The following is a 19,249-nucleotide window of genomic DNA, read 5'->3' on the forward strand; positions in this document are numbered from 1 at the left end:
CTCTTGTCTGATTGCTCTGGCTAGGACTTCCAGTGCTATGTTGAAGAGGAGTGATGGGAGTGGGCATCCTTCTCTTATTCCAGTTCTCAGAGTGAATGCTTTCCACTTTTCCCCATTCAGCATTATGTCGGCTGTGGGTTTGTCATAGATGTTTTTTATTACGTTAAGGTAGGTCCCTTGTATGCTGATTTTGCTGAGAGTTTTAATCATAAAGGGATGCTGGATTTTGTCAAATGCTTTTTCTGCATCTATTGAGATGATCATGTGATTTCTGTTTTTAATTCTGTTTATGCAGTGTATCACATTTATTGACTTGCATATGTTAAACCATCCCTGCATCCCTGGTATGAAGCCAACTTGATCAAGGTGGACTATCTTTTTGATATGTTGTTGGATTCAGTTAGCTAGTATTTTGTTAAGGATTTTAGCATCTAAGTTCATCAAGGATATAGGTCTGTAGTTTTCTTTTTTGGTTATGTCCTTTCCTGGTTTTGGTATTAGGGTGATGCTGGCTTCATAGAATGAATGAGGCAGGGTTCCTTCTTTCTCTGTGTTTTGGAATAGTGTCAAAAGTATTGGTACCAATTCTTCTTTGAACGTCTGGTAGAATTCTGCTGTGAATCCGTCTGGTCCTGGACTTTCTTTGTTGGTAATTTTTAAATTACCATTTCAATCTCGCTGCTTGTTATTAGTCTGTTCAGGGTATCTAATTCTTCCTGATTTAAGCTAGGAGGGTTGTGTTTTCCCAGGAATTTACCTATCTCTTCTAGGTTTTCTAGTTTATGTGCGTAAAGGTGTTCCTAGTAGCCTTGAATGACCTTTTGTATTGCAGTGGTGTCAGTTGTAGTATCGCCTGTTTCATTTCTTAGTGAAGTTATTTGGATTTTCTCTCGTCTTTTCTTGGTTAATCTTGCTAATGGTCTATCAATTTTATTTATTTTTTCAAAGAACCAGCTTTTTGTTTCATTTGTCTTTTGTATTTTTTTCTTGTTTCAATTTCATTTAGTTCTGCTCTCATCTTGGTTATTTCCTCTCCTCTGCTGGGTTTGGGTTTGGTTTGTTCTTGTTTCTCTAGTTCCTTAAGGTGTGACCTTAGATTGTCTGTTTGTGCTCTTTCAGACTTTTTGATGTAGGCGTTTAGGGCTATGAACTTTCCTCTTAGCACTGCCTTTGCTGCATCCCAGAGGTTTTGATAGTTGTATCATTATTGTCATTCAGTTCAAAGAATTTTTTAATTTCCATCTTCATTTCGCTTTTGACCCAATGCTCATTCAGGATCAGGTTATTTAATTTCCATGTATTTGCATGGTTTTGAAGGTTCCTTTTGGAGTTGATTTCCAGTTTTACTCCACTGTGGTCTGAGACAGTGCTCGATATCATTTCAATTTTTTTAAATTTATTGAGGCTTATTTTATGGCCTATCACATGGTCTATCTTGGAGAAAGTTCCATGCCCTGTTGAATAAGAATGTGTATTCTGCGATTGTTGGATGAAATGTTCTATATATATCTCTTAAGTCTATTTGTTCCAAGGTATAGTTTAAATCCATTGTTTCTTTGTTGACTTTCTGTCTTGATGACCTGCCTATTGCTGTCAGTGGAGTATTGAAGTCCCCGACTATTATTGTGTTGCTGTCTATCTCATTTCTGAGGTCTGTTAGTAATTGTTTTATAAATTTGGGAACTACAGTGTTAGGTCATATATGTTTAGGACTGTGATGTTTTCCTGTTGGACAAGGCCTCTTTTACCATTATATAATGTTTCTCTTTGTCTCTTTTCTCCACTATTGCTTTAAAGTTTGTTTTGTCTGATATGAGAATAGCTACCCCTGCTGACTTTTGGTGTCCATTTGCATTTAAGCCTTTTTCCACCCTTTTACTTTAAGTTTATGTGAGTCCTTACGTGTTAGGGAGTCTGTTGCTCTATTTTTGTGCTGATTGTCCTCCTGCTAAGAGGTGGTGCTTTCCAGAAAGCATCAGCTATAGTAGTGTGGAGAGGGACCAGTGGTGGGCGGGGCCCTAGAACTCCCAAGATTATACTCCCTTTGGCTTCCACTACCAGGGTGGATAGGGAAGGACCATCAGGTGGTGGTGGGGGCTGGGCGTGTCTGAGCTCAGACTCTCCTTGGGTAGGTCTTGCTGCAGTTGCTGTTGGGGATGGGAGTGAGATTCTCAGGTCACTGGAGTTGTGTACCTAAGAGGATTATGGCTGCCTCTGCTGAGTCATGCAGGTTGTCAGCAAACTGGGGAAAAGCCAGCAGTCACAGTCCTCACCCAGTTCCCATGCAAACTGAAAGGCCAGTCTCACTCCCACCGTGCCCCCACCCCCCACCCCCCGCCTGCAACAGCCCAGTCTGTTTCCTGGTGGAGTGCCAAAGGGGCTTGAAAACTTGCCGGAGGCTATCTGCCTCCCAGTAGCTAGAGGAAACGGCTTTATTCTCCCCCTCCCTGTGAAGTCTGCCCTCCTGAATCGCACCCTCCCTGGAGTTCTGGCCAGGAGGCTTCACACCCTGTTTAAATTGTTACAGAGTTCAGCTGGAGAATTCCTTCTCCCTGTGGAGTTTTACCCTCTGCTCCTCTGGCCACCCTCCCAATGGATCCCTGTGGTGTCCGGCAGGAATGGGCTGCCTGGGGACCCAGTGAGCTCCCAAGGCCCTTCTGCTGCTTCCTCTACCCCTGTATTTTGCTCAGCTCTCTAACTTAACTCAGCTGCAGATAAAGTTAGAAACTTCCCCCGCAAACAGACCTTCAGCTTCTCCAGTGGGGAGGGGGGTGTGTTCAAGAGAGGAGGGTCTCCCTTTCCCACTTTCACAGTTGGGGCACTCGCAGTATTTGGGGTGTCTTCCGGGTCCTGCAGGGGCAGCTCCCTTCCTTCAGAGGGTCCGTGGGTCCTCTTGGGATTGCTAGCTCGTCCTTGCAGTCCATCTGCAGCTAAAATTCACAGTGTAAGCTTCCGCATGCTGCTCTGTCAGGAGCTGGAATCTAGTCCCACCTCCCGTACACCAGCTCTCCATGGTATCTCCCCACATATATGCTTTTTTGTACACCTTTGCTCACAAAGTTCCTTCTCTAGTGAATGTTTATCCCTCTCTCCCCTGCTGAGGTTCTAACTTTCCATCAAGGGCTCCCTTATGTACAAAGCCCTTCATGAAGCATCCCCTGTGTACCCCAATGTTTCCAGATTATTACCACTTTCTGAATCCTATACTGCCATCTGGACCACATATTTGATTCTAAGCTGGGGATGCCCTACTCATCTTTCTATGAAGAAGTCTAGTCTCAGCTACTAGCTTATACATTCGGTGGATCTTAGATCAACTATGCTCAAACATCTCTAATGTTTTAGACGAGTCTGAATTCTAAATATTTTGCTTGTTGGTAAAAGCATAAACCCTGATTTTACTTCAGAACATAAAGTAGATGAAGAGTTATAGATCTCCTTTTCTCCAGTGCCTAGATCAAGGGTATGTAATAAAGGCTTTTTGGGCCAGGCGCTGTGGCTCACACCTGTAATCCCAGCACTTTGCTGGGGCTGAGGCAGGCGAATCACGAGGTCAGGAGATCGACACTATCCTGGTCAATACGGTGAAACCCCGTCTCTACTAAAAATACAGAATTTAGCTGGGCGTGGTGGCGAGCGCCTGTAGTCCCTGCTACTCGGGGGGCTGAGGCAGGAGAATCGCTTGAACCCAGGAGGTAGTGGTTGCAGTGAGCCGAGATCCTGCCACTGCACTCCAGCCTGGGTGACAGAGCGAGACTCTGTCAAAAAAAAAAAAAAAAAAAGAGAGAGAGATACTTTTCAAGTCTGACTAGGTCTTTCTGTAGCTACATAGCCATACCTGAGTCTCATTTCATCTTTCAGCTTGTTATTTGACATGGCAGGTAAGGGTTAGATGAGTGGTTGTCTGAGTCTAAACCTTGGAATTCTAAGGGTTCTAGAAACATGATTTTCAGGAGTGTTCTGGGGAGAGGGAAAGGAAGGAGGAGGGCCAGGTATGTAGGATCCCTCATCTTCCAGCTCTTCCTACCTTCTTCAGAAACGCTTTTCATGGATCTAATTCACAAGTTTGTGTTTCTGCCCACAGTTTCATTTCTACAGAACATTCTCCATGGCTTTAAAATATTTCAAAGTTGCTGGAGTGGATGATTTCTAAAGTCTATTGTGGTTTTTCTATTTTTTTTTTTTAATCTGTTGCTGAGGATGAAGGAGAATGAGGGCTAACATGTACTGAGTCCTCACTGTGTGCCAAACACTGTGCAGAGTGCAGGCACTCTGATAATTCCCATTTTATATGTAAGGACAAGGGCTTGTGGTAAAGACACATGGTCAGTTAGTGATTAATAAGATTGAGACGTGAGTTGAAGTTGGTGGGGCTTAACTACTATACTGCCTGCCATTTTTAGTTATCTACAGAGAAAGGTTAGGAGCTGGAACATAGCCCCCTTTGCCTGCTTTGTGAGAAGAAGATGGTGCAAATGACAAAGCAGGGCATTAGCGCTTGCAGAAGTGTTTGACGAAGGTGGGTCAGCCACATGGTCAACCTTAGCCTCATCTATAGAAATGAATAGCTCGAATAGCTGTAGTATCCATGACTGGTGAATGCTCTTATCTTTGACAGTATTGCTTGAAGTCTGGAAGAAAATTGGACTGGCAGGGATTTAACTAGACCTGATCTTCCAAGCGGTTCACATTTTTGACAATATTGCTGACCTCTTCAGCAAGCCAGAACATGGCTTAGAACTCAGGATGTTGAATTGAGCCCAAAAGCACCTTCTCTAAGGTAGCCTACAAATATAGATACACAAGGCAGGTGTCTCAAGTTAGTGAATATCTTACATACAGCTACAAAAATCTTAAGACTTTACTGACACAAAGACACAACAGAGTCTCTTAAATTAAAAAAAAAAAAATGAGTCAAGGGAACTGCCAATTTCAATTCAGAGAGAGCAGGGTATTGCCTGAGAGTGGTTCCAAGACAAGCAAGATTTAGCCACAGACAAACCATTTGCCTGTGAACCTTAATCAGTAACTGAATCATACAATAAAATCTGTAAATTCCTTGTATCTGGTGCCGCCAAGATGTCTGAGAGGGGCTGGTCCAACCACCCAATCGACCCATCAGAAGATTTTTCCCCTCTGCTGACAGGGGTTCTCTGTGTAGAGCTTGACTGGGAACCAGGCTAGGATTCAGCGTAAGCTGCTCTGTAAAGCTGTTTTTTTCAGGGAGCCACCGTATAATTTCACTAAGAAGTTGCAAGCGTGGTTTTGACATTCTTCATATTGTCACAGAAATTATAACTGCACTTAAGTCCAGTGAATTGTGTGTGTGGCAGGGAGTGGGGGAAGGAGGGTTTGTTGTTTGGTTTTGTTTTTAAACTGGGACAGAGGAATTGAGTTAAGGGGGGAAATTAGGCCTTTACTAAAGGGAAAAAAACACACGCATACAATAGAGCATTTCAGAGGATGCATACAGTAAATTATAATGTTTAAAAAAAAAAAGAGATGGCATTTCTCTCGTCTTTTTTCATTTCCCACCTCCTTCTGCTTATTCTTCAAGAGTCATCTTTCTTGCCCAACACGCTCACAAAAGGCCTCCTTTATTACCTTTTGTTATGTCACCTCCTGATGTGGGAGTGGTGTGATAATGGGGTCTCCCAAGCTGAGTCCTTGAGGATAGATAATCACTCTTTGTTAGTGGGCTTTCCACCTTTCTTCTGAGGCTTTCAAAGGCTTAAAATAAGGCTCCACCAAATAGGTATGGCAGATGTTATTAAACTTCTATTTTTCCGGGTAAAAAACTGAAGAAAGTGGCACCTAGTGAAAGAGCCTTGGCTTCCATTTTATTCATTTTCAAAGCCAAGCTTGAGGACTTGTCATTATGTATATTTAAAAAATAAAAAGAGGAGAAAAGAGTTCTCAAATAGTTTCCAAAGAATACGCAGTGATGAAAGAAAGAAAGAAAGAAAGAAACAAAGAAGAGAAAGAAAGAGAGAGAGAGAGAAAGAGAGAAAGAAAGAAAAAAGGAAAGAGGGAGGGAAGGAAGGAAGGAAAGAAGGAAGGAAGGAAGGAAGGAAGGAAGGAAGGAAGGAAGGAAGGAAGGAGAGAGACAGAAAGAAAGAAAAGATGAAAGAGGGAAGGAAGGAAAGAAAAGAAAGAGAAAGGAAGAAAGAGAAGAGAAAGAAAGAAAGAAAGAAAGAAAGAAAGAAAGAAAGAAAGAAAGAAAGAAAGAAAGAAAAGAAAGAGCTACAAAAATAAAGCTGAAGCGAAATCATTTGCTGTGGTATAAACTCACCAACCCAGGTTTTCTCCTACAATATCTGGAGTTTGCAAAAGAATATTAAAAAAAATAGATGCGGCCCCATCTTCTGGCAGTCTGAAGCAATAGCTGTAGCAATCTGAGTTTTCAGATATGGTTTGTTTTGTTTCGTTTTATATTTTAAGGTGCTCTTCGAGGTTTGTACTTCCTTAAGGTGACTGCCATCTGAAGACAACTATTTCCTTAGCAGCATTTCTACTCCCAAAGGCAGACACCAGTTGGGTGGGTGTCAAAAAAGCTTTGTGATCTGACACCAAGCCCATCACAGGTCTGCCTGTGGACAGGTTAGGCATTGGTGTGGGAGTCTGTGCATGGGCAGTTGCCTTCTGTGCAGAGAAGTAGACAATACCCTTGGATTTGCTGACTGAAACAGACTCCATGGACCTGAATGTTCTATAAAGGTATTTTGTCAGCTTATGCTGGTGACAACCTCCAACCTAAACTCCATAGTAACTGGACAGTTCCTCGAGTTCAGCAAGAATGATGGATGATGTGCACAAGTCAAATCTTATCTGCTTCTCAACAATGATTAATTGTTCCCCAAGATAAAAGCTCAAAGAGTCAAGATTCACTTAGGGCTCAATTTTGACCAAGAATTCCATGGTTGTTTGTGTGGGTTGGTAAGGATTAGAGGACAGACAGACTGGGGTGAAAGGAAGGCATGGTAATGCATTCTGTTTCCTCAGATAAAGATAAAAGAGACAAAAGAAACAGCTAGCTGAGTCTAAGGGTTGAATAAGCTCATCTGCTTAGTTGTCTTCCTCTGAGGGTACAGTGTTCACTGAGGTTGCCTGACTGTAGACCCTGTAGTGAGATGAACCCAGAATTTCTAAAGCCTTCCAAGCTGGAGTAGATTTGGACTGGGGGCTATGCAAAAAAGCATGTTCCCTCTCCCACAATCGAAAATGAGGCTTCCCAACATCCCATGGAAATGGTGACACTTGTAGATGTCAGATCATAGTGATATCATAAAACTTGAGACAGGATGGTAAAAGAGGTTATTAACTACCTATATAGACTGTAAAACCAAGGGCATGGGCTTGTTTGTTCTCAAGCGAGGTAAACATCTCCAATTTCATGTCAAAGTATAAATGAAAAACAAGAGCACCTAACTATGACATCTGCTGAAACAATGACCATCATCTCTCTAGACCGTGCTGGGCCAGCTCTCTCCTGTCTCCTGCATCTTTATCAGCTTTGTAATGGGGAACACAGTAGTACCTTAGCCTCAATATAATCATGTGACAACAACAATACAGCAATAACTAATCTAAACTGTGCTCTTACTATATGCCAAGTACAATAAACAGCACTTGGCATGAATCGTCTCCTTGAATTTTTAAAACAAAACTGTGAGAGGTATTTTTATTGTTCCCTTGTTACGGATGAGAAAAGGGAAGATTCGTTAGGGCAAGGACACACCAAAGACATTCTAGCTTTTTTTCACTTATTCATTAACTCACAATTCATCACAGTTTTTCTTGAGCTCTAATTATGTCAGGCCATATTTGAGACTTGGTAGGATACAGCAGTGAGCAGAACAGGTAGGTTCTTGCCTTAATGGAGTCCACATCAGCAGATGATAAACAAATATGTCATGTTATGGACTAAATTATCTCCCCCCAAAATTCTTATGTGGAAGCGATAACCCTCAGAGTGACTGTATTTGGATAAGGTCGTTAGGAGGCAATTAAGGTAAATGAAATCACAAGGCTGGAACCCTCATCTGAAATAGAATTAAGGTCTTTATGAGAAGAACAACTCAGAACACGCACTCAGAGGAAATGTTATGTGAGGACTGCTGCGAGAAGGTGGCCATGTGCAAGTCAGAAAGAGAGCCCTCACCAGGAGTCAAACTCTACTGGACCTTGATCTGGAATTTCCAACCTCCAGAACTGTGAGAAATAGATGTCTGTTGTTTAAGCCACTGTTTGTGGTATTTTGTTATGGCAGTCCACGCTTACTAATGCATGTCATATGTCAAGTGATGATAAGTGCTGTGCAATTTGCTATTTCGTATTTCAGTGCTAGGGATTACTGTTTTATATAGGGGCTAAGTATCTCCTCTCTGATAAGGAGCTTTAAGGGAAGAAAGACAAAGAACGTGGTGAAGCAAACTACATGGGTACCTGGAGAAGGACTGGTCCAGGAAGAGAGCATGGACATGGAGAGTGTTTGGGATTTCTGAGGAACAGCAAGAAGGACAGATTGACTAGAATAGAATGAATGAAGGAGAAATATTAGGAGATGGGAATGGACAGGAATTCAAACCCAGATATCCTGCTACAGAGCCTTGTTCTTAAATAATTCACACAGCATAGATGCCTGGCTTTATTTGATTATTTCCATTTGCTTGGTAAATTTTTGTCCATCCCTTCATTTATAGTTGTTTTGATTCATTCATTTAAAGAGTGTCTCTCATATATGGTATGGAGTTGGGTTTTGCTTTATAAACCACTTAGAAACGCTGCATACTTAAAAAATAGATATGCTAAATCCCTTCATATTCATTGATAGGACTGACTGGTTTGGTCTCAATTTTGACTATCTTATGTTTTGATACATGTGTACATTACATTTACTGTGTTCCTTCTCTATTTGATGTGTTGTCCATTTTTTGCTTTTGGTTTTTACAAAAATTTTCTTTTTAGCGTAGTGTTTTTATTGGTATCAATACTTTTTATATTCTACTAATTCCCTATTTTCCTACTTACCCTTCTTTATTATCTTTTCAGTTCAAAAAAATTATTCTACTTATACCTAAATGGTTTATTCTGCTTTTTACTATTTCTCTCTCTTCTCCTCCTATTTTAATATTGTTATTTATTTTATAAGTTGGTAATTCTAGATTCACAGAGGTTGCAAAGATAGGACAGAGTGGTCCTATGTACACTTCAGTTTCCCACAATAGTTACAGATGACAAAATTTTATAGTATAGTAGCAAATCGGAAATTGACATTGGTATAACATGTTTATATAGTTCTATGTTGTCTTATCACAATGGCAGATTGTGATAACCACCACTGTGTAACCACCACTGTGATCAAAACACAGACTTATTCCATTACCACAGAGATCTCCTTTGGGCTACTTCTTTATTGCCACCTCTACTCCCATCCCTCCCTAAATCCCAAAACACTGGCCATCAATAATTTGTCCTCCATCTATAGTTTGCTATTTTGAAGGTGTTGCCTTCAATTATTGATGAAATAAAGCTCAAGTCTGCCATATTGGTTTTTGTTCTCTGCTTATTTCTTCTGTTTTCCAGCTTTGTTTTTTCTGCCTTTCTGTAGGTTACTTGAATGTTTTTTAGAATTCTGTTTTTATCTCTAGTGCTGGCATGTTTTGGTGCATTCCAACTCAGAGCCTTTTGTCAGTTTCTAGACAGTCTCTTTTCTTCTCTTCACCTTTTCAAGTCTTCTTATGTTCATTTTACATATAATGTTCAGATTTTTAGCTTCACGTAGTAGTAGAAATATAGGAAAATGTGTCCTCTTCATCTTTCCAGAAGTTGAAGTCTCCTGTCATTTTTAAAGTTGTGTTCTTTCTTATTTGTCAGAACATGTAATGTCTACATATTATTTTTTATTAGTACTTTTGGCAAAGCTTTCCTAGACATCTTTTGGTTGATTGAAGCTCATTCCCTAACAGAGAATGCAACTCTGCTATTGCCTTGCTTTTCATGTTGTTTTAAAGAAGTCTGATGACAAACTAATTATCTTGCCTTTCCAAATTATTCTATCTTTGTGCCTGGAGGACTTGAGGATTTTTTCTTTTTCTTTAATGTCTACTGATTTAACTAGTCCATGTCCCAGAATCAATTACTCCGATTTTTCCTAGTCCCCTTTAGACCCTGTCTATGTGTAAATTCACTTTTTCTTTTAGTTCTGGAACTTTTCTGGAATTTCACTTTTTAAAATATTAGTTCTATTCTATTTATTTTCTTCTTTGGGGATGCCAATCGTAGGTATGTTAGACACCCTTTTCCAATTTTGTATCATTTCAACCACTTTCCCTCTGACCTTTTTTACTTTGTTCTTCATGTCATAGTTATTTTGATTGGTGATCTATTTTTGTCAACACTCTTTCCACTTTTATTTGATTCTATCCTCCTCTTTAGTCTTCATGACTGATGTACTTTTATCTTTTGCCCTATTTCTTTCCCAACTCCCTTCCCAATTCATTTTCACTCATTTTATTATTTTCTGGGTTTAAAAAAATTGTTTACATTCTTTTAATTTTTAAAAAATCAACACAGTTATTGCACATGTTCATGGGGCACACAGTGATATTTTGATACACATAAAGTATAGTGATTGGATCAGGGAAGCTGGGTGGCACACACCTGCAGTCCCAGCTACTTAGGAGGATGAGCAGCAGAATCACTTGAGCCCAGGACTTTGAGTCCAGCCTAAGCAACATAGCAAGACCCTGTCTTTATTAAAAATTATTTTTTAAACCTACTCTTTGGGATTCTTTCTGGGTAGTGGTTTTGTGTGCTTTTTGGGGGGTCTATTTCTGTTCCTGGTTTTAATATTTCTGATTCAATGTGTTTTTTCATATCTGTAAATTGATTCACTTTGGAGTGTTCCTTTACACTTGTTTTAGAGTTTTCTTCTGATTTTTAGTTAAATTTCCTGGGGAGAATTTCTGTTAACAGAAATGCTTTGATTCTCATTTTCTGATTTTTAATAACAATCTCATATAAATGTGGCTTTATTTTCTTGATTCTTATTCCTTTCATGAACAGGCTTCCTAATTTAAGAGCCTCCCTTTCTTCAGGTTCTTCCCTCTTCTAGGCAGTTTCTTTTATGGATGGTTTGGGCTCTAGGTTGGGGTGGGATGAGGTGAAGGAGGGTATATTTCTCTTGGAGAGTCATTTATCTCCCCTGCTGATGTTCTTCATTGATTTATCTCCCAGGGGCACCAGCTCTTGTCTCTCTGTAGCTCTTCCCTCTCTTCCCTCTCTGCCCTGTGTAAAGTACTGAGAATTTCAGGTCACAGGCTACATTCTGTACTTTGGAATTTAATGTTGGACTTTCGTTTCTGGTTTTATTTTGTTTGCGCCTTTTGTGGAGTCTCTTAAGCCTCCCCTTTTCTAATCTCTCACCCACAGGCAGGGGCTCTACTGGAATTCACCTTTTTCTCTACTTACAGGTAATTTAGAGGCTGTGACGCTTCTGTCTCCTAGTAACACAAAAGACATGGTCATGTGTGGTTTTGTTTGCTTTTTCTCCTTGTTATTCTGTGTTTTCCTTTTGGGAGGGTGTGGTAAGTTTTGAAATCAAGGAGCCTCCATTGTTCTCTGAATCCAGAAGTGTCCTCTGCCTGCCTTTGTTTTAGATAGTCAGCAAAGCCAACTATTCCTATCAACTCTAACCTTTATTCAGTGACATGTTTTGTGAGACAATGTGCCCCAAAGCTCCGGTTATCTTTTTCTTTTTCTTTTTTATATTTTCCCTGCAAAGACAACAGGTTACCAATGATTTTGTCTACTTAGAAAGAACATCCTATTGACTAAGTAATAATTTCATTATTGATCTACGTGTAGCCAATGATATCTTATCTGACAGCTGTATTAGCACAGAGTTGATAAACTAACCACCAAGCAAAGGGGCATTTCACTCAACTGGAGCTAAGCTCTTGAGAGTAGATGTGCAATATTCATTAAAATTGTTTGACATTAATAATGGCTTATGCATCCTGGTTATTGCTATGGTGAATGTCTGGAGGATCAGCAGTCCCTAGGTTGGGAACTATTCCCCTGCCCATTCCACCTCATTTAATCAGCAAACATTTACAGAAGATGGGGGTTAAAGAGAAGAATATGAAGCCAGCCAATGAAGGAAGACTATGGACTGGAGGAGACAGGTAAGCATTTAATTACAAGATTAGAAGAGCCTTAATAAGTTGTTCACGGTAGAGTGGGGTCAAAAGAGGAAAAGGATCAAGTCTGCTTGGGTGAATCAGAAAAGCCTTCAGAAGAGATATGTCTAATCCAGGTCTTAAAAGGGTAAGGAAATTTGTCAGATCAGCTTATTCCAGGATTCAGCACCTCTCCCAGCTGCCTCCCCAGAGCAGCACAGGTTAGAACTCACCTCCACACTTTCACTCCTAAACACACACACATACACACACACCAAACTCAAGAAAAAGTGGATGCATTTTGTTTTTGATTTTTTTTTCATTCTGTTTTTAAATATATATATATTTGACTATGAGAGTATAGTGGAATCATCCAGGGAGCTTTTTGTTTTCAAAATACCCAAGCAAGAGGCCTCTCTACTCATAATCTTGTATCACCCTCATGTTATTTGGGACGGGGGTATTCACTAATATAAAGAGGTTTACACAATTTTGGTCCTTAATGTGGAGAGAATTAGACTAAAGGACCTCCTGGTCTCCTACTCTAGGTTTCTTCTGGAACAGAAGACTTTTCTCTGCAACAATGATGAGAAGACTCTCCTGCGGAATGCAGAGTTATGTTGGTCAAAACCCCTCTGAGTGTTTCCAGGGTACCAGATGGAAAGACCTCAGTTTCCAAAGAATAGGTTCCTGTCCTCCATGATGGGGGTAGGGCTGTTTCTCCAGCCCTGTTGGGCAATTCCAGTCAGCCATACTACCTGAGTGCTTGCTTCTGAAGTAAACTAGCAAGTCATCTCTCCTAGCACTTTTTCCTTCTAAGAAATACAGCCCCACTGAGCTGGTTGTTAGTTCACTCCACTTTGTTTGATCAAAGGGAACAGGGGGTCCTTTGAGAACCTCTTTGGGTGGAAGGGCAGGCCCACATGTGCTGATTATCTACCCCCATGCCCCATGGCACCCAACTGTGTCCTGGTGAGAAGCTGTAGAACTCCATGAGCCAATCTTCAAAGCTGACAGGGATGGCGCCCATGGAATGAGGGACCGTGTGCAGGTACATTTCCCCAGAAGACCTGTGGCTCATGTGTGTTCATATTTTCAACTCAGGAGCCTGGTTTTCAGCTTCTCGGGTCTAACCTTCCTGTATACTAGAGTGGGCAGAAGGTGAGCAGGGAGGGTTTAGAGGAGTCAGAGAGAAGTTCAAGTTCAGTATTGGGGGAAATGCCTTCACTCTGGAAGCCTGGACCTTGTTTGGGGGATGTGCCTGCAGCTAACATCTCTTTGAAGAAACATAAGAAGATACCTGCTTCTCTTACCTATTCAGTCTCAAATCTGGCAGAATTGCAGAGTCTGTGGGCGAGAGACCCAAAGAAAATGCACAGGAATTAACAACTCTTCATTTACTGAGCAGTTACTAAGAGCTGGCTGTGTGTGTGATGCTGGGGAAATACCAATGACAAGACACAGTCCTTGCTGTCTTTAAGCTCCTTGCCTGAGGAGAAAGCTAGACAAGGACACATATGAGTTATAAATCATTTGGAATTATAACACTCTAAGCAGAAACATGGGTAGCCAAAAAATCAGGCAGCCCAGCGATCTCCAAGTGCTCCTGCCTGCCTCCCAAACCTCACCTAAAACCACTTTCTGTCTTGCTTACTTTTCACCTTTTTCACATTTATCTTCTCTTTGTTGTTCAAATTGCTGAGGTCTTTTCCTGCCCAGGGCTTCTTCACTTGCTGTAACCTCTACCTAGGATACTCTTCCCCCAGTTTTGGGGAAGCCTGCCTCATTTTTGCCCTTCGGCTTTTGATTTAAATGTCTCTTCCTCAAAGGGACCTTCTTTGTGACTACACTATCTAAACTTGATACCCTGAGGCTCAGAACTTACTGTTTTACTTGATTACTCCAATTCTTATCTAAATATTCTTAACACTGACAATGGAAAACAGCACCAGATACTTGCCAAAGGCAGCAAGACAGATTTTATTCAGGCTCCTGCAGTAGGAGAGAAACCAGTATAAACTGAGCTCAATTCTAACCAAGACAAGGGAAATAAGGTTGCAAAGGGAGAGCAGAGGGGGCTGTCAGGAAGTGTGAAAACAGGAACCAAAAGAAAGTAGGGGGGCTACAGAGAAATTGCAGAAGAAAAATTACAGAAAGAGGTAAATAGAGAATTAATTACTAAAATGGCTTGGTGATGTCGGCTGGAATAATGTATTTTCTTAGGTCTGGCAGCATTGTCTTTTCTTTTCTTTTCTTTTCTTTTTTCTTGAGACAGTCTCGCTCTGTCTCCCAGGCTGGAGTACAGTGGCAAAATCTCAGCTCACTGAAACCTCTGCCTTACAGGTTCAATTCTCCTGCCTCAGTCTCCTGAGTAGCTGGGACTACAGGTATGTGCCACCATGTCTGGCTAACTTTTTTTTTTTTTTTTTTTTTTAGTAGAAACGGGATTTCACCATGTTGGCCAGGCTGGTCTCAAACTCCTGACCTCAAGTAATCTGCCCACCTCAGCCTCCCAAATTGCTAGGATTACAGGCGTGAGCCACTGCTCCCAACCAGCATTGTCTTTTCTTGAGCAAAGACTCAGCCTGGGACTGAGGTCACCTTTGGGGAGGTAACCTAGTGGAAGCCAGAGGTCAGCTTTAGGGACACAACGTAGTGCAGGTGGAAGGCTGGCTGAAGTGTGGTCAAGTCTCTTGGCACAGTGTTCAAGCAAGTCCTTTGTGCATGGTTCACAACACATGCATTTATGCTTAGCATTTCTTTCTGTTTGTTTTAGTCAATATTTAGAGTTCATTGCTATCTCTGGTTACTCTCAAATAGAACAAGACCTAACCACACTTTAAGTTTCCCTTTTTCTTTGGTTTACCTTCAGCTACCATGTGAGACAATCTGAGATGTATTAAAGTTATTACATAGTCTAATAATTAAAATGTTGTTATAGTTAGTAGTATATTTTACTGGTTTTGTTTTTCTCTTTTCTCCTTTTACCTCGCATCTTCCTCTTGGATTTGTCTTGTTTGTTTGTTTGTTTGTTTGCTTGTTTTGCCAAGTACAATTTCTAGTAATTTTTTCAGTTACCATTTAAAGATGATAAACTATCCAAGTCAGTGATAAGTGTCTATTTTGTATTTCCATTTGAAGTGAACAATAGTTTGGCTGGGTATAGAAATCCAGTTATACTGTTATATTTTCCTCTTGCATCCAGTGTTGTAAATGAAAGATTTATGCCAATATGAGTTATTCTCTCTATAAGCAAGCTTTCTTTTTCCTTGTCTGAAAAGTTTTGGATTTCCTCTTTTTTTAGTGGTTTAAAAATTTTTTAATATGTTTAAATCTGGAATATTTCACATTCTTTCTGTCCAGCACCTAACAGTCTTTTTAAATCTGAAACTTATGTCTTCTTCAAGTTGAGTATGTTTCTCCTATTTTTTTTACCCTTTCTTTCTATGCTCTGTGTTCTTTTCCTCTAGAACCCTTCATAGGACTTCTGATTTCTACATTCAGTACAACTACTGCTTTTTCTTTTATTTCAACAAAACATCCTATGTCCAAGATCTCTAGTCGATTATTTTTTATTTGGATGCAATGTCCTCTCTCATTGCTCCATAATTGCTGTGTTAATTTGATATCCTTAGTTCTCAGAACTTGGATTTGTTGAGTTTGCTGTCTTCCTTTATTAGACTGACTTTCTTAAATGTCTGATGTTTCTAATGTTTTGTGCTGATCTTTGTATTTCTGAGTCACTGTTTGCATTTTTGAGACTAGACTATACTGCCTGTTGCCTGTGATGATAAAATGAAGGTGAGATGTTCTGCGTACTGGGAGAGTCAGTTGCCAGGCTTCTGGTTATGGGGGCTCGTTGTTTCCCTTGACTATCATCTGCCACTCATGGGGCTATTCTGCCTCTCAGGCCCAATGCCTCCATTTAGAGTTCCTGCCTAAGGAGGACCCTTCTGCTACTGCCCTTAAAAGTGGGTGCTAATGGTAGGGAGGAGAGAGAAGCAAGACATCTGGTTTATCCTGCTGTGGTATTGTAGAAGTCACCTTGACTATCAAGAGCTCCCTAGAGCTCCCTCCTGCCCCAGTATCCAATCCTTAGCAGTTACACAGAGTATTTGAAGCCACTCCCAACTGCGAGCAGGCACCTCCTGGGTGTGTTTAGCGCTAAGGCTTCATCAATTATACATATACCATCTGCCTCAAGCCTCTCAGGAGTTCTTTATAATTTCTGGTCTATGTATAGTAGTTCTTATTTTTCAACATTGTTATGGATAGTTTATTTTATATATTTGGGGCAGGAAAAGGAAAGTTTAGCATGTGCTCAGTTTATCATCTTAATACCATCTCCTGTATTTAACTTCACATTTGTTTTTGATACATAGCTGTACAAAAGCTATAAGCATAAGAGTATATATCCAATTGATTTGTACACATTTAAGTAATATTATAATTAAAATAATTGAACACTAGGAAATCACCATATTTTTTAAAATAATTTCTTTAGAAGAGTGTGTATATATTATTCCAGTTTTAGAAATATTGTTCTGGGTTCTTAAATGAAAATGCACTTTATTGAGACTTGACTCAAGAATTACAGACAAAGAGATGAAAATCAATACCCACTGCCTCAGCCATGAAGCCTTCACTATAGAAACAACACATTTGCTGATTGACCCCTGGAACAGCCTCTCTCTTCATGCCAACACAGTCCATTTTGGTTCTGCCAACGTGCTGATCAACCCCAACAGACAGAAGGAAGGAAGAGAAAGCTGAGATGCAGATGATCTGGCTTATGCAATATTTTTATTGTGCCACTATTCAAATGTATTACATTGATTTGTTCTGACCGAAAATAACATGGATGTTTTGATATCAGTGGATTGGGTATTATCTTCATTTTACAAATGAGAAAAACACTCAGACTAATCAAGTGACCTGTCCAAGGTCCCACTGTCACTCTTGACTATGAAGTCAAAATCCTTTACAAGGTTTGTCAGTCAGTGCCCTAGCAGAACACAGACAGCATACTGAAATTAGGATAACTTAAGGAGGGACTACTTACAATGGTGTGGAGAGTGTAGAGGAACGACAAGGCAAAATTCCTGTCCTCCTTAAGGCTAGCGAGAGTGGAGCAGTCGCGACCACCAGGCTGATGGAATAAAGGCAGAAATGGTTACTTGGCGGGCTCCTAACCTTTTGTTACTCTGATGGACTCCAAAGACTGATCTCAAGTTAATGTCTTTAAATGTCTTTAAATGAATTTAATAAAATACTTAGAATTACAAAAGAATACAATGATATCAAAATCCAATGAATAAAATATGCTAATAAGTGTGTAATATATTAACATAAGTGTTTCTTTATTAACACACTATCTAACAAGGCCTGATGGTGGGTCTAATAATGACTGCAACTTCAAAGTAGGGGTGAGCATAAAAGAGACTTTGACATGTCTGCATCCTCTGTGATGTAATATGAAAATACTCATGACAGCAGTCACAGGCATTGCTAATACCATTAGGGTGTGTTGCCTAGCCTGGTGATTGAAGGAAATGGTCAATTTTGGTTGGAGATCAGTGATTATAAAGATATAGTTTTAGTTTCTCCATTGAAGTTCACAAATCTCCTAAACTTTATCTACAGATCTCAGATTAACAACTTCTTGGCTATTGGAAACCAGAAGAAAAGAGTCATGTAAAGAGGTTACTTGAGAGGAACAGCAACCCTAGTTAGAGGGACAGAGCCAGCTCAAAGACCACACCACAGGGAGGAACAAACACCCCAACAACCTTCTCCTCTTTCCACCCCATCTCATGCCAGCTTTCCCCATTGGTGTAGTTCGTGCAGATTGGCTTCTCAAGCCAGAGAACAGGGTGAGGAAGGCTGGAGAGTGAATCTGGAGGCAAACTAAAGACATCCACCTCTCAACAATCTGCCACTCTACCTATATCTACCCCTCATCCACCTGCTTCCCACCTTTTTGCTCTACATAGTCAAGACTGACTTATTTGAGTGAGAATAAGTCAGAAATAAACTAGAAAGTACTCGAGCCCCTCCAGCGTCAAGAGATATTTCTACCCCATGGAAAATTTTGCCTAACCCCACTAATTCTACATTCTCCAGTAATAATTTAAATCTACTTGATGACAGATATTTCAATTAAAATAAAAGTATCATTTATATGAGTATTTGTTTAATGTTTTGTATCAATAGCCATTATGTTTGGCTGCAGGTAACAGAAACCCACAACCAAAAACCAGTGGTTTAAGTATATCAGAAGTTTTGTTGTTATTATGCAACAAGAAGTCCAGAGGTAGGCAGGGCAGAGATAATTAATATAGAAACTTAGAGCTGTCATCAGAGATCCTGGGTCCTTCCTTTTCTATATCACAACCTTAGCATGCTTCCTCGCTTGCAGTGGACTTATGATTATGGGATGGCTGCTGGAACCCCAGCTGTAGACATTAAGGCAGGAAGAAGGAATAGGACAAGAGGAAAAGTTTATTTCAGCTGGAATAGCCCAGAGTTTTGGAGCTTTTACAGGAGCTATATGAGAAAGGGTCAACTGCAAGGTGTTTGTTAAGGAGTATTGGAATTGACACTGTGGAAGGAGAGGAATGGAAGCAGGAGCAGGCAGAGAAATACCTGGAGCTTCCAGACAGGGCCAGCAACAGCTTTGGCTGATGCCTCCAGAAGCTCCTGAGAGACAGCAGCTCTTCAGAGTCATCACTGTTGAGCTAAGATGCCTGGGCTCTCATTGACCACTGGGTATGGGCTACCTCAGAAAAAACATGACCTTGGGCAAGGCGACTCCCCACAGCTGAGACCATCAGGAGATGACAACTCCCTTCACATACAAACTTCAGGGGACACAATTCAGCTCCTAACAGAGAGGATGTGATGAAGACAAGGGGGTCCTTCCATTTCATCAGAGATCTTTATCCCTGTGGGTTTAGTTCCAGGCTTTTTGATGCTCCTTCATCAGCTTCAAGAAAGTTGTACCCCACCTTCAGTAGCCTCACGGTCACCAACCTGACCGGGGTGACCCAAGTAGGAAGTGTTGGAAA

This window comes from Macaca fascicularis, chromosome 5, assembly GCF_037993035.2.
Source record: "Macaca fascicularis isolate 582-1 chromosome 5, T2T-MFA8v1.1".
In the NCBI taxonomy this organism is placed as follows: domain Eukaryota; kingdom Metazoa; phylum Chordata; class Mammalia; order Primates; family Cercopithecidae; genus Macaca; species Macaca fascicularis.